Here is a 14,694-nt window from a genome sequence, read left to right as displayed (position 1 = left end):
AGACGAGGAGGAGGAGGAGGAGGAAGGAAGGAAGGAAGGAAGGAAGGAAGGGGAAGGAAAAGGAAGGAAGGGGAAGGAAGAGGAAGAAGAAAGAAGTAGAAGAAGAAGAAAGAGGAAGAGGAAGAAGGAAGAGGAATAAGGAGAAGGAAGAAGAAAGAGGAGAAAGGAAAAGGAAGAGGAAGAAGTAATAGGAAGAAGAAGAAGGAGGAGGAGGAGGAGGAGAGAGAGGGAGAGGGAGATAGAGAAGAAGGGGAAGGGAAGAAGAAGAAGAAGAAGAAGAAGAAGAAGAAGAAGAAGAAGAAGAAGAAGAAGAAGAAGAAGAAGAAGAAGAAGAAGGAAGAAGAAGGAAGAAGAAGAAGGAAGAAGAAGGAAGAAGAAGAAGAAAGGAGCAAGACAAGATTCCCTGTAGGCTATGAGGTTAATACCACTCTCAAAATAAAGTTCATAGACCTAAAGACCAGGAAATGTATTTTTAAAGCTTTACTTTATTATTTATATGCATATATACATGTCTATGTATGTACAGTATATATGTATATGGTGGGAAGATTAGGCCTATGGAGGTCAGAAGGGAGTCCAGATCCCCTGGAGCTGAAGTTATAGGCAACTGTGAGCCAGCCAGTGTGAGTACTGGAAACTGAACTTGGTTCCCGTGGTAGAACAACAAGGGGTTTTATGCACTGAGCCATTCTTGGGTCCCAAACTGTCTGTTACCCCAGCACTTGGGAGGCAGAGGCAGGTGGATCTCTGTAAGTTGAAAGCCAGCCTGGTCAACAGAGCGAGTTCCAGGACAGCCAAAGCTATACAGAGAAACCTTGTCTTGGAAAATCAAAATAAAGAAAAGACAGCTATGGAGAAATATAATTAGGGTAGTGATAATACTAGCGTAACTGAGCCTCTCTGTCAACATGCCTTCCTCCCAGTGTAGAGGAGGGTTCTGAAGAAAGATCTGAGTGTTGCTCCTTAATGTTCGAAGGGCATTCACGGTCCCGCAGCCTTGGAGAAGGTCAGTTCTGCTCCTTGTCATGCACTTTGGGAGAACAGAGAGAGGTGTACAGAGGAGTGTCAGAGAAACTTTGCTTCTGAGGACGCAGAGGCTCCCTCCATTCTCAGTACTGAGCATGCCAAGGTGCTGTTCTTTGGGGTGCTGTGTTCTGAGCCCCAATGGAACTGAGAGAAATTGTATTTAACATGCTCGACAGAGAACACACTTAGCAAGTGGTGGCGGCCTCCACCCTCCTGTCTTCCTTTGTCCTCGTTCTCCCTCACCCTTCTGTTTTCTCCCCTTTCCCAGAAATCTCCAAAAGCATCCCGAAGTGATGGAGGGAGCCAGTGAGACCACTTCCCCGTGCCTTCAAATGGCTGGGAGCTCTTCAGGGTCAGGAGCCTCTTTCCTTCCATTCCAGGGCCTGTCACAAAAGCTCCATCAGGCCCTGGTACCTTATCTCTGCATCCCACCTCGGGATTAAAAACAGAAAACACAGGGAGACACCAGTATGCTCTTTAAAAATTACTATCTTGGGCTTTCAAGATAGCTCAGCAGATAAAGGCACTTGCAGTCAAGCCTGACCTGAGTTTGCTCCCTGGATCCCACGTGGTGGAAGGGGAGAACTGACTCCCACACGTGTTGTCTTTGTCTTCTGACCTCTACTCATGCACGGTCACACACACACACACACACACACACACACACACACACACACACACAAAACGTAAAATATAATAAAAATTGTGATTTTGCAATGATCTTAGGGGAAAAAAGCTACAATGTTGCTCTAAAAGGAACACAATTCTCTTTGGCAACTTAGTCCCGCCAAGGCAGGCAACTACGATTCATTCTTCTCTGGACCCCCTCCATCTGCCTGGCCCGGGACAGCCTGTCTTTAAGAGGGCCCTGGGTCTTTTGCACACTGGCTCTCGAGATGTGGATGATCCTTAGCTTCTTGGTGGTGGGCTACTCAGTTGAGAACCTGCCAAACTGTGAGCTCCTGGGATAGCTTTGAGGGATTCATCCCCCAAACAGTTTCTGGCATATTTATGGAACACACTTAGCAAGTGGTGGCTGCCCCCACACTTCTGTCTTCCATAGTCCTCATTCTCCCTCACACTTCTGTTTTCTCACCTTTTCCAGAAATCTCCGAAAGCATCCCGAAGTGATGGAGAGATGAGGGAGCCAGTGAGACCACTTCCCTGTGTCTTCAAACATACAACAAACATTCATTAAAGTTCATTGACTTTTTTTTTTTTTTTTTAGTTTTTAGTAGAGTGCAATATTGATTCCAGTATTTCAAGATAAGTCACTCCTCCCTGACTTTGCCACTGATAAGCTTTCTCCTCAGCCCAGCAGTCCTGGAGTGAAAGGGGAGAGGAGGGAGGGAGGAGAGAGAGGAGAAGAGAGGAGGAGATTTGGAGTTTTGGGTGTTGCAGGTCTTGAGTCAGCACAGAAAATAGCTAAACCGCAAGCATGTTGTTTTCAAAGGCTGTGGCGTATATTTTTCATGTTAACACTGAGGATAAAAAAGGAAAGAAAGCTCCACTCTGAACCGAAATAATTTGTTTTTCTTTCAAAAGGTTCGAAGCAAACTTGATCTGAAAAGGCCACTCAACTGCCCAAGAATTGAAATTCAGCTTCTCAGAGTTACAGATTCCTCTGCAGTTGCGCACTGTGCCCAGCCAGACCCAGACAGTCCTAGGGCTTTCAGGGTCCAGGGTCAGGCTGGGGGCCTAAAGAGGCCCAGCTCCTGTCATTTCCCTGGCCTGCCTCCTTCCTTTCTTCTTTCTTGGCAGTACCCACATCCCGTGGCTCTGAGAAAAAGGCCAGAGGCAAGTTCTTGTGCTAAGAAAGAAGCCAAAGAGCCCATTCTGTGTTGCTCCTGGCATCCTGCTGGAGGAAGGGGCTGGAGGAAGGAAAGCACAATGCTTTGGCGGAGGGGGGGAGGGGGGAGGGCATCGCTCACCTCCTCCCTGATGGCTTCCCCTCTCCTTTCCAGTACCTCCCCCAAAGCTTCCACTTCCTGCAGAGTCCCTGGATGCTTTAGGTATGTGGCTCCCGATGCCCAGGCAGGTTCCTGACCATATCTCAGGAAGTGAGGCTCAAAGAACTCTGGCCCCAGACCCCCGCCCCGAAAAAGGATAAGTCTGCCCTGCTCCCTCGTCTCCCTGCCAAGGTGGCCATGCCAGATCCTCAAACAGCTCAGGGCCTCTAAAATGCACTTACTAAAGTGTTTTCAATGTGCCAACAGGTACCACCTACATCAGTGGCCCCAGGACTCATTGATGCATCAAAATTCTCTGGGGAGTTTTGCTAACCTGTGCCCTTAATGTGCTGCATTTTAACATTAGCCTCCAAACAGACATTTCTTTGCCAGCAATGTTCTGTGATGACTCCAGCCCTGGGAAACACAAGCTATCTCTCTTTCTGAACTTAGTGCTTTTCTGTCCTTGTTTAATACAGTGGTGGGTGAGAAATGGGTAGGTACATGGAGATAGGCAGCAGGAAGAAGGGATTAGGAGCCAGGTCCACCCCTCAGCATGTGACCTCGGGCAGAACTTGGAGCCATCAGATTAAATACTTTATTCATCTGCAAAATGGAAACAGCAGTAATGGTTCAGAATTCATCAGAGCTGATGAGTTTGAATGGCATAATCACTACCCCAGAGGGTCACTGGGAGTCATTGAACAGTTAAGAGAGCATTTCTCTTGTAGCTGCTATCAGAAACAAAAACCAAAAATGAACAAAACAAAACAAAAACATTGGTGAGTTATGAATACAGAGGGCTGGTTATCAGTAGATTCAGACTCTGTGATATATAATCTTGTCACATGCTGTCGTCTCCTAACAAACAGGCTCGACTGTTTGAATCAGGATGTCTGAGAGAGGGCAGCGAAGCAAATGTCTAACCAAAGAGAGACTGTGGAAGCAGGGCTGAGAGGGAGAAGACAGTCCACAACGAGGTCCCCAAGTGATCTTGATTGCTTCACTCAGAACTCTGACCTTCAGAGTTCTCAACAGCATGGCTAGTCACTAGTCATTGTTCTAGAAAAGGGGACGACCTTGAGGAGCCCTCAAATCCTTGAAGGTTGGTAGATGACATTTGGAATAGATAAAAAGCATTGAAAGAGTTCTGAGGAATGCCCCGATATACCCAGAATCTGTGAGGTAAGTTCTGTACCAAGAATCTGTGTGGTAAATTCTGTACCAAAATCTGTAAGGTGAATCCTGTACCCAAAATCTATGAGGTGAATTCTACACCTAAAATCTGTGAGGTGAATTTTATATCCAGAATCTGTGAGGTGAATTCTGTACCTAAAATCTGCGAGGTAAATTCTGTACCCAGAATCTGTCAGGTGAATTCTGATGAAACAACCAAAGTACTGAAAAGACTCAAGGATTCATCAGACACCTGAATTGGGGTTGGAGGTCCTACAGGTCTTTTTATTTGGGTGCTGAAGATCTGAACTCAGACTCACATGCTTGTGTAGCAAGTGCTTTTATGAACAGAGCCATCTCACCTGACCCTCCGTTTTTTTTTAGGTACATCCATCTATGTCTCCTGTCATAAATATACTACTTCCCTCTGCTTCTCTGTCTTTGCCCATTTTTTTTTCTCCACAAAAATCAAGGGACCTTGTTAAAATACAGAAGTCTCCCCTTTTCCCATTATGAAGGACGAGTAAGGAGGCTGGGGTCAGGAACACACTCAAAAGTATTAGCAACCAATAAGTGAAGATGACCTGAGTCAGAACTGATTGGCCAAAGATTTGGGTGAGGGCCGGTAGACAGGTAATGAGCAATGACTTAGTCATTGGGCTGCTGACCCATAAGGAGGCCCAGAAGGTCTTGAGGAAGGTCTTGGATAGCAGAGGTAGCAGAGAAGATAGGAAAAGAACTCTAGGAAGAGATCTCTAGAGTAGCAGTGGTTTTCAAGTTAGTCTGGGAGTATGTCAAGTTTCGGGAGAGCCTTGAGCTAAGTTGCAAATGCTCTTCAACATTGGGTCAATTACCATGATCTCACACACCTCAAAGGCCTGGCTGTAGAGACCAGAGCTCTTCTTTCTGTCACAGGCATTGTGGTGTTCTGAGAACCTTCAATAGTGATGTCTATAAAGCAGTTCAGCAGTGTCCCTTAGATGCTCTGAAAATAGTAACATCCTTCGGGGAATTCAATTCCATCCACTATTTAATGGACCCAATACTGCTTTCCTTCTGTTCCTAGAATTAAACATCGTTATGTCAGTGAATGATATTATAAGTATGCCTGGAATATAACGGCTACACAACAAACACTTCTCCTGCCTTCGTTTTTGTCTCTCCCACTTCCTGCTTCCCTCTCTCCTTGTTTTTGTCTCTCTCACTTCCTGTTTCCCCTATCCTTGTTTCTGTCTCACCCGCTTCTGGTTTCCTAATACTCTTCCTTGGGTTCATGCCCCTAGACCATGTACACTTTCCACAAAATAATGATAATGATAAAATAATAATAATAATAATAATAATAATAATAATAATAATAATAATTTTAAAACGATAAGAAAAGCCCTTAGAACTGTGGCAAACTACTAAGAACTATAAAACTTCTTCTCCAAACAGTTAGTTCTCATTAAGAGAGTAGACTCCCTGGATAGTCCTCTCTGCCCAAGAACAGCAGACCTTCCCTCTTTCCCAGGAGGAGAGGAGAGCACCTAGGGTCTAGGTAATTGATTGAGAAAGATAACCAGGGTAGGAGGGAAGTACTCTGTTGGTGCATCTGCACACATGCACATCTGAGATTCCATTAGGCCTTTCTCTTGACAACAGAGTGAATGATATTTGAAATTTTGGAGACTTTCCCTCAAATATTGCTCAGTGATCATCAGTAGTTAGCTGTTTTGTGTTGTGTGTGCGCACGCACACAAAGCCAAAAAAGGCAGCTGCTTTTAAAAAGCTGATAGCATGTTGTTTTCTTCGTTATTGAGAGAGGAAGCACTAACATTTAAATTCAACTTCCTTTTTAAAATTGAATTTTAAAGGACTTTCTTTCAAGAACATTGCAAATAATAATAAAAAATGCACACTGAAAAATTAACCAGACCCAAAGATGATAGGAGTCAATGAACGTCTGTATAGTTAGAGCAGCCATTAGAAATGGAAGTTGTGGGGCTTCATGTTGGATTTTACATTTCTATACATTTATCCACTGCCAAAAAGGAAAAAAATCCACGGCAGAGTTAGAACGAGACAAATGACTGGCTTTATGTCCTCTTTCATGGCTGGTGCGTGTCACCTGCTTTCAGTCCCTTCTCATCCTCCAATGCTTAGCCCTTCTTGTCTTCTTTTCTACATTTTATACGGTGCCCACATGCACATTTGTTTGCATAGATACACATATTATTGGCTGGATTCTGCATTTGAGGGAGAACACATAGTGTTTTATTTTCTTTCTGTCTGAGATTGTAGTACATCTTATAATGTTTTACCCATTTTACCATAAGTCTGTCCATTTTCCTGAGTAAATTCACCTTGTTACTGAATTGTTTAGTTGACTATTTGACAGGGTTTATTTGTATGGCCCTGGCTGTCCTGGAACTCATTCTGCAGACCAGTCTAGCCTCAAACTCACAAGATCTGCCTGCCTCGGCCTCCCAAGTGCTGAGATTAAAGGTGTGCGCCACCACTGCCCAGCTTATATTTTACTCTTCTAAAAATGATCTTTTCCATTTCAAATTCTGGAAAGAATCACATTAGCTCACCTGAAGGGGCCATGCTACAGTGCACCTTGTTCCTGGCAGGTTTTGCATTTGTGACACACAGTTGGTGGTAACCTTTCCCTTCCAGCAAAGTATCTTTAAAAGTAGAAGTCACTTAGAAACCTGCTTTTCTGGGGAAGAGTAAATGGAAACAATAATATCCTTCCCATTTCCTGGGAAGGTTTCTGCTTCAACTGTACAGCATTAGTAGTATGGGTGTATGTAGTATGTAATATGTAGTATGTAGTATGTAGTATGTAGTAGTATGGACATGTAGCAAACTGGGCCAGAGAGAACTGTACTTAGTGGGACATCTCCCCGCTTTGTGTTTATGAAGAAGCTAATGGGAGACTTTAAACTTTTCTAAAAGGATCAGTTGGTCAGTAAACTCATTTTGGTTTGTTGACTAGGTTGTCTATGTTTAAATAAGAAATTTGGTCAATAACTAAATACAGAAGGTTGAGAGTCTGGAAAGATGGCCAACTAAAAGCAGGGTACTGGAGCCCCACACGGTACAGAGTATAGCTAGTATAGAGGCAACACGGACGCAAAGATTCAGTAGAAAGGTGTTAAAGCATCCTACGGGTTTGTTCTGTAATGTGCCCTGTGAGCTACCTCCTCTGCTTTCACATAAGGTCACTAATAAAATTCTTTTCTGTGTGGATTTTTTTCCTGGAGAGTGCAAATGGATCTGAGACCTGCAAGGCTGGTCTGAAGTGAGGCTGAAGCTGCAAGCGTGGACTGCCTGGATGTGGACATCTCAGTTAAAGTAGGAACTTGATCACTGAGCACTTGATCAAGTAGATCTTATCTCAGTTAGTCTTCATTGCTGCTACTTAGTTCAACTGGTTATCCCCTTTGACCTAAGCTACAGTTCAGAGGGCTAGCTGACTTGCCTGGGGAAACTCAGCAGTAGGTGGACGAGTTGGACTAAGCACAGCATCTGTGTGGCTCCAGAGCAAGCCTGCTTTCTTGTGTTGTCTTCTTGGGAGCAGAGGCAAGCGACTGGCATCAGGTTAGGCATAGCTTTCCCAAGGTGCACACACCAAGTGTGATAGCTGGTGCTTCCGATCTCAGTTCTGTGGCCCCTTGTGTCCCAACAGGGCATGCTGATCTTCATCTATCTTTCTCAGAGGGTTCTTGGGAGGGTGAGAATAACCTGGCACATATTTTCAAATGCTTCAAGCAGTGCTTGGCATGGGAAGCGCCCAATAAAAGTTTTCTTTTTACCAGAGTATCATCATCATCATTTGCTCTCTCGAGCCTGTGAGGTGGCAGCTGTTGCTCTTGTTTTTAGATGATAAAACCACCAAGGGCTAGCGAAGGCTGAGTAATTCGCCTAAGCGCGTACAAAGAATAAATCACAGAGCATGAATCTACCCCCCCCCCAAGTTGAACGATACAGACACCATCACTACCTCGATCTACTCAGCTCCTCCACTTTTGTCTCTAATTTCCAAAGTTTCTGTAGTTAGGGACTGCAAGTCTCAGGCCAGTTCTCACCCTGAGATCCACCGTGTGATTCAAGCATTCGTGCTGAAAGGCCCCAAAGAATTAACTTTCTAGATATTTCTTTGTTCTATATACAAGGGGCCAGAAGCTGAAGCCAGCAAGTCAGGGTCCTGAAGTAGCCTGTCCTATGCACGGCTGTGATCACACAATGGTTAGTCTGTTGCTTGCTGTTAGCAGGGCAGGATTTCGAGCACTATATTGAGAGGATTATGACTTAGGAATCCAAATCAAATGACTTTCCCAAAGGCCTCCCTGTCATGTCTCTGTGTTTGAGCTAAATTGCTTTGTAGTGTGGCCTATCTCTCAGTTGGTACAACCAAACTGTCCTTGCTGCCTCCGAGTTTAAGTGGCAGCAATTCAGAGATGCTGTACCATAGCCATGTGCATCTCAAATGTACTTGAAGTCCAGCACCGCACTATTCAGTGTAATTACAGTTGCACTGGACTTTAAGGAAGGAAGTTCCAGCTCCTCCACTTCCTAGATGTGTGACCTAGAGCAAATAATCTCTCATGAGATTAAACTCCAATATTCTCATTAGCAAAAGAAAATACCTGTATAATTATTCACCCAGTACTTAAGAGCTTAATAAGTATGCTTGCAAAATGCATAGACACATGGCAATAAGTCAGGATTAACTGATTGCTATTAGCACTAATACTTCAAGATTCTTCTGGGGATTTAATAATTTAGCAAAAGAGATGGCAATACTTGGCACACAATTAGTGCTCCATAAAGGTCTATCATCAGTAACATGGCTGTGGTCTTTGGTGTTTCCATTGTTAAGCCTATAGTCCTTTACCTTCAGTTCACTCATTCTCTCATCCATAAAACATATCTTCTTGGTGACAGACACCCCCCCACACCCTGCATGGGAATGAATCAGACACCATCACCAACTTCAGAGAGTCCCCAGGTTGTGTGAGAATGATCATCAAGGGAGAAGGATCTCAGCTTCCTGCTTACAAGAGAACGGACTAAAACCAGGCAGGAGGAAGGTTAGTGGAGTTGTACCTTCTGGATTAGGTTGAGACTAGGAAAAACCTCACCAAAGAAGTTGCTGAGTCGAAGTTTGAAGGAGTGTGTGGGGGCCAACAGCTCCAGAGAAAGCCCACTTTAAACTAGCAGCCTTGAGGTCCAAAGCAGCAAGGATTGCATCTGACAAACTTTGGAATATCTAGACTGGCTTGTGCATAGCGACAAACTGTGGGAAAGGAGTTGAATGAGAAAAGAGCTACATAAAGTCCCAAATATTCAAATGTAGAAGAGGACTGTTTCTGCATAGTAAGGACTTGGGCCCCGCCCCACTGGAGTCAGAGAGACCAACCAGAAGTAAGCATAGTCATGACAGAGCGACCTGTCTAATGTCTCAACTTGTTATGAGCTTGGTAATAGCAGAGACGTGACACAGTGGGAAAGTTGGTCACTGGGTTGCAGAAGGCAAAGAGTTTGGAGAAAGAGACCAGCAATCCTACAGAAGTCATGGTGAAGTCAACTAAGGCAAGCACTCAGAAGGGCTGAGTGGATTGAGCACTTGTAAAACCATTAAACACTCTTGGAAACTATTGTTTTAATTTTTTATTGATTTTTATTGAGCTCTACATTTTTGTCTGCTGTTCTCCATGCCTCTCTCCTCCCCTTTAACCCTCTCCCAAGGTCCCCATGGTCCCAATTTACTCAGGAGATCTTGTCTTTTTCTATTTCCCATGTGTATTAAATCTATGTATGTGGAGACTACTTTTAATGGAGCAAAAGGGACAAGATTCTGAGATGGTGGGTTCTTCCTACACCTGAGTAATGTAGGTATATCTATTTTTAATATATTCACTGAATATATTAAATTTTAATATATTTATATTAATATTTTAATATTAATTATGGATCACATGATTCTTTGCCCCAAATGGCTTCAATATGGCTATCATAAGAACAGAAAAATTAGAATAGTCTTTTATACAAATTTGACATTTACAAAGTATATATTGACACAAAATCACTGCCTTATGTATAGTCTATACACAATTTTCCAAAGTGTCCCCAAACTGGCCTTTATATCTGTTTTGTTTTTCCACAATGCCATTGAGAATAGTGCATTTTAACTCATATTTTCTTAATCTCTTTTCATCTAGAAAAATACCCCCAGGAAATGTTGCTTATCTGGCTGTCTTCCTTTCTGGTCAGTCACAATAGTGCCCCAGAGAGAGTTTAAATGCAGAATTTCCCTCAGTTTGGCTAATATTTTATAATGGAGGAAGAGCAATCACCTCTGGGACATATCCACACTGACAACATTTTTAGTGTTTGTTTTATACTGTCCACGATTCAGATTTCACTCAAATTCAAAGTTCAATTAGTCCATCTTAGGGGAAGGTAATGCAACTTAATACTTCTACTAAAAGTTGGAAGAGGGAGTAGTTCCTCAAAGAAAATGAGCTGACTTTATTAAAGTCATGGTGGTGTGGGAGAATTGTCTGTATTCTGTCAATCATATTTTAAATAAATGCTGATTGGCCAGGCAGTAAGTATAGGTGGGAAGACCAAACAGGAAGTAGAGGTGGAGCAAAGAGAATGGGAATATTCTGGGAAGCAGGAAGCTCCCTCCACAGTTCTGCCCAGACCACTGGAGAGGCAAGATGTAAGCTGCCCCGCTGAGAAAGGTACTGAGCTGTGTGGCTAACATAGATAAAAATAATGGGCTAACATAAGTTATAAGAGCTAATACGTAGCCTGAGCTAAGGGCCAATCAGTTTATAATGTTATGGAATCTTCTGTGTGATTTTCTTTGGGGCTTGCCAGCTGTGGGGTACCTGGCGGGACAGATACCCCAACAAGCAGGCCCCTTCATGTTACATCATGGTGTGGGAGGTCTTTCTGTCTATGTGTTGCTTTTATTGGTTCATAAATAAAGAAACTGTCTTGGCCTGTTGATAGGGCAAGACTTAGGTAGGCGGGGAAGACAGAACTAAATGCTAGGAGGAAGAAGGTAGAGTCAGAGGGGAATACTATGGATCCACCACCTGAAACAGATGTGCTGAAACTTTGCTGGTAGGCCACGACCTCGTGGTGATACACAGATTAATGGAGATGGGTTAAATTAATATGTAAGAGTTAGCCAAAAAGAAGCTAGAGCAAGTGGGCCAAGCAGTGATTTAATTAATACAGTTTCTGTGTGGTTATTTCAGGTCTAAGCTAGACAGGCAGCCTGTAGTATAAGGGCCTGCTTTTTGGGGTTTCTGTCCTGCCCAGTTCCCACAGCTAGTAAATCCCAAAGAAAACCACAGAGGTCTGCATAAGTTATAAACTGATTGGCCCATTAGTTCAGGCTTCTTATTAACTCTTATAACTTACATTAGCCCATTATTCTTGTCTATGTTAACCACATGGCTCAGTACCTTTTTCAGCGGGGCAGATCATATCCTACTTCTTAGGTTTCTGGACAGGACTGGGGAAAGAGCTTCCTTCTTCCTAGAATTCTCTTGTTGTCATTGTCCCACCTCTACTTTCTGTCTGATTGTCCTGCCTATACTTCCTGCCTGGCTACTGGCCAATCAACATTTATTTAAAACATAATTGACAGAATACAGAATTGTCCTGCACCAGCAGCAGGGAACCAAACAAGCGACTCCTCCTACAAAGTCAAAAGAAAAAAAAAAATAGCGAGAAGGTAAAGGGGACAGATGCCCTGGCAGCAATGAGTCAGTAGTGGTGGAACTTCCTCCTATCACTGGGAGAAACATCCCAGGCTTATATCTACACATCAGAGAGATCTCCTGAGATTAGGTGAGACTCAAGGCATCTTGAGTTTGTTTATTTAATTAGTATCATTATTTATGTGTATGTATGTGCGTGTTGTGTCTGTTTGAATGAATGCCACATGTGTGTGGTTGCCTGGGGGAATCAAAAGAGGGGATCAGCTCCCCAGAAGGTGGAGTTATCGGCAGTTGTGAACATCCTACAGCCTACAGTAGGTGCTGGAACTGAACTCAATTCCTCCGGAAGAACAGCCTCTCTCTCTCTCTCTCTCTCTCTCTCTCTCTCTCTCTCTCTCTCTCATATTCCTTTGCAGTTCCTGATGTCAAAGAGTATGTAGTCTCCAGTTGCTTGTCTAGCTTCAGTTTTCAGCCCTGTATTACAACCAAATGGAGGAGAAAACAGAGAAAAAGGTCACGTGGTCCACAGTCCTCCCAGTTTTGCTTTGTGAAAATTGGGCGTACCACTGCTGTTGACCAAGCAGAGAATTCGTTATCTCTCCTTGGAAACAGTGATGATATCCTCTTTATTCCAGACAGCCATGTGCTCATATAAAAACTGGAGGTTGTAACACAAAAGATGAAAAAGCAAACAGTTCCTCACATAGACACTACAAAGAATGTTCTAGGATATTTATTCTCAAAGGTAGAAATTAGAAAAAGGTCAGTGAAATCCAGAAGAATCATACAGAAAATGAATTATTTTGTATCTCTGATTTTAAAAAACAGAACGAAACCAGTGTTAGAGCAACTCTGACATTCAATCACATCTTTGAGGACTGAGTTGCTGTAGTGGGTTAGGAACCTAGTGTTACCAGGCCCTCTTGGAAATGCACTATCGTTCCCAAGGCAATGGCATTGAGAGCTGAAATCCTGATGTCTACCTGTCAGTGGCAGGAGTCTCCGATGGAAATTGCAATGAAAGTGGGCATATGTTGGAAAACATCCCAGCCAGAAGTTCGGATCCTGAGGTTCTAGGTCCAGCTCAACCGCCAGATCCATTTATAGCCCATTTCCCTTCTCTGGGTGTCTCCCAACCCCCAATCATATTTCCTTTCAGGATAAACTAGTCTGGGATCCGGAATGAAAAGCCTTTACTTTGCTCTGCTAGGCAATGTGAGAATCTGGCAAATTCCAGGGCTTAGCTTGCTAATTGCCTTTCCATTTGGCTTTGACACAATGCTGTATGATTAATGGCAAATGTTCATTAGCCAAAGGTTTAATGAGAACAGGAATCCCATTGGCTTTTCCCACCACTGCATCACCAGCAAGTAGCACAGTCCCTGGTGCATGGGGGTTAACTCTGTCATAGCAACTGACTGAGTGATTGGCCTGGCTCGTTTTCTTTTCCAGACATGCATGACGGCTGCTGCTCTTCTCCTTCCAAGACCAGTGGTGGCGAGGAGGGAGGGTGGAATTCAAGAGAAGGCGCCGCAAAACAAGACTTACAAACAACTTATGTTGTACCTTATTCCACTTAGTTTTCATAAAGCTTTTTTTAAAATAAGAAAGATACTGTGACCTTTTTCATGGATGACAAATCTGAGAAACAGAATAATAAATGACTTGTTTAAAGTTTTTAAAGATATATACATATAGATAGATAGATAGATGATATAGATATATAAAATGTGTTTAATATATATAATGTGAGTGGAGATCAAAGGACAATCTGTAGGAGTCAGTTCTCTCCTTCCACCATGTGGGATCCAGGGATTGAATTCAGGTTATCAGGCTTGGTATCAAGTGGCTTTACTTACTGAGCCATCTCACCAGCCCAAAATTTGCATAGTTTTTAATGAGAAGTATCCCCAAAGTATATCCACAAAATAAAACTATAAAACATGCCCAACACATAGATATGACTTTGCACAAAGGAAGAAAATCTTTCTACTTTTGATTCAGACATCTCAGCACCACCAGGATCTGAAATTACCTTAAGTTAATCTACTAATTCACTAAAATTTTAATAGATAAACAACAACCTTTTGTTTCCAGAGCTAAACAAGCTTGTACTAAAATCCATATGCAATAGTAAGTATGAATAAAATAGATAGGAACACACTAGGAAGCAAAGTTAGAGGGAACACTGGCTCCACTCAATAGTAATATGTCCCTCTATTTGAAATAGTGCAGAGCTGTTCCTAAATGCATGGATTCCAAATGGCGAAGGCAGACCAGAAATAGACAATTAGTTCAACATCTGAAAAAAAGTTCCCATTCTTCATGCTGGAAATAAAAAAAAAAAAGAATTTTCACTACATCAAGGAACAAAAACGTGAAGCAATGTACGAGGAGGAAAACATGATTGATTCCCTATGGTGGGGTCCAGAAAATGGACTCAGAGCTATAATTCAAAATCAAGATGTGATAAAGAAATGATTGATACATCTAATTCTTTTTTTAAAATGTGTTACACGGAAAGTCATCGTGAGAAAAAAACAAATAGCAAATGACAAATTGGGGACAAATATCTGTGACACCTACCCTGAGGAAAGGGCTAAGGTTGATAACGTGTGAGATGATAGATATCTTTCCCACATCAAGGAGAAAACTGCATGCGACATCATGGATAGATAGAAAGGAAATGCACATAAGTGGCCCACTCATGCATGCAGCAATGCTGTGACAGGTGACCCCTAGTGTCCCCCCACGGTCTGTACCCTTGTGTCACACTCCAGTTAAGTGTGAGCTAGACCTAGAGTCTATAA

General features: G+C 42.9%; 1 long non-coding RNA gene across 1 annotated transcript in view; it reads left to right on the top strand.

Annotated features, from left to right (window-relative positions):
• LOC146895095 (uncharacterized) overlaps window positions 1-13,454 on the top strand; it is a 75,590-nt gene extending 62,136 nt beyond the window's left edge. Inside the window, exon 3 of the long non-coding RNA XR_015000720.2 lies at window positions 13,337-13,454. This is a non-coding gene — a long non-coding RNA (uncharacterized LOC146895095). The remainder of the gene's footprint in view (window positions 1-13,336) is intronic.
• The last annotated feature ends 1,240 nt before the right edge of the window (window positions 13,455-14,694 follow it).

This window comes from Myodes glareolus, chromosome 3, assembly GCF_982192425.1.
Source record: "Myodes glareolus chromosome 3, mMyoGla1.1, whole genome shotgun sequence".
Taxonomy (NCBI): Eukaryota; Metazoa; Chordata; class Mammalia; order Rodentia; family Cricetidae; genus Myodes; species Myodes glareolus.
Note: the sequence above shows the minus strand (reverse complement) of the source record. Positions and strands in the feature narration are given on the sequence as shown.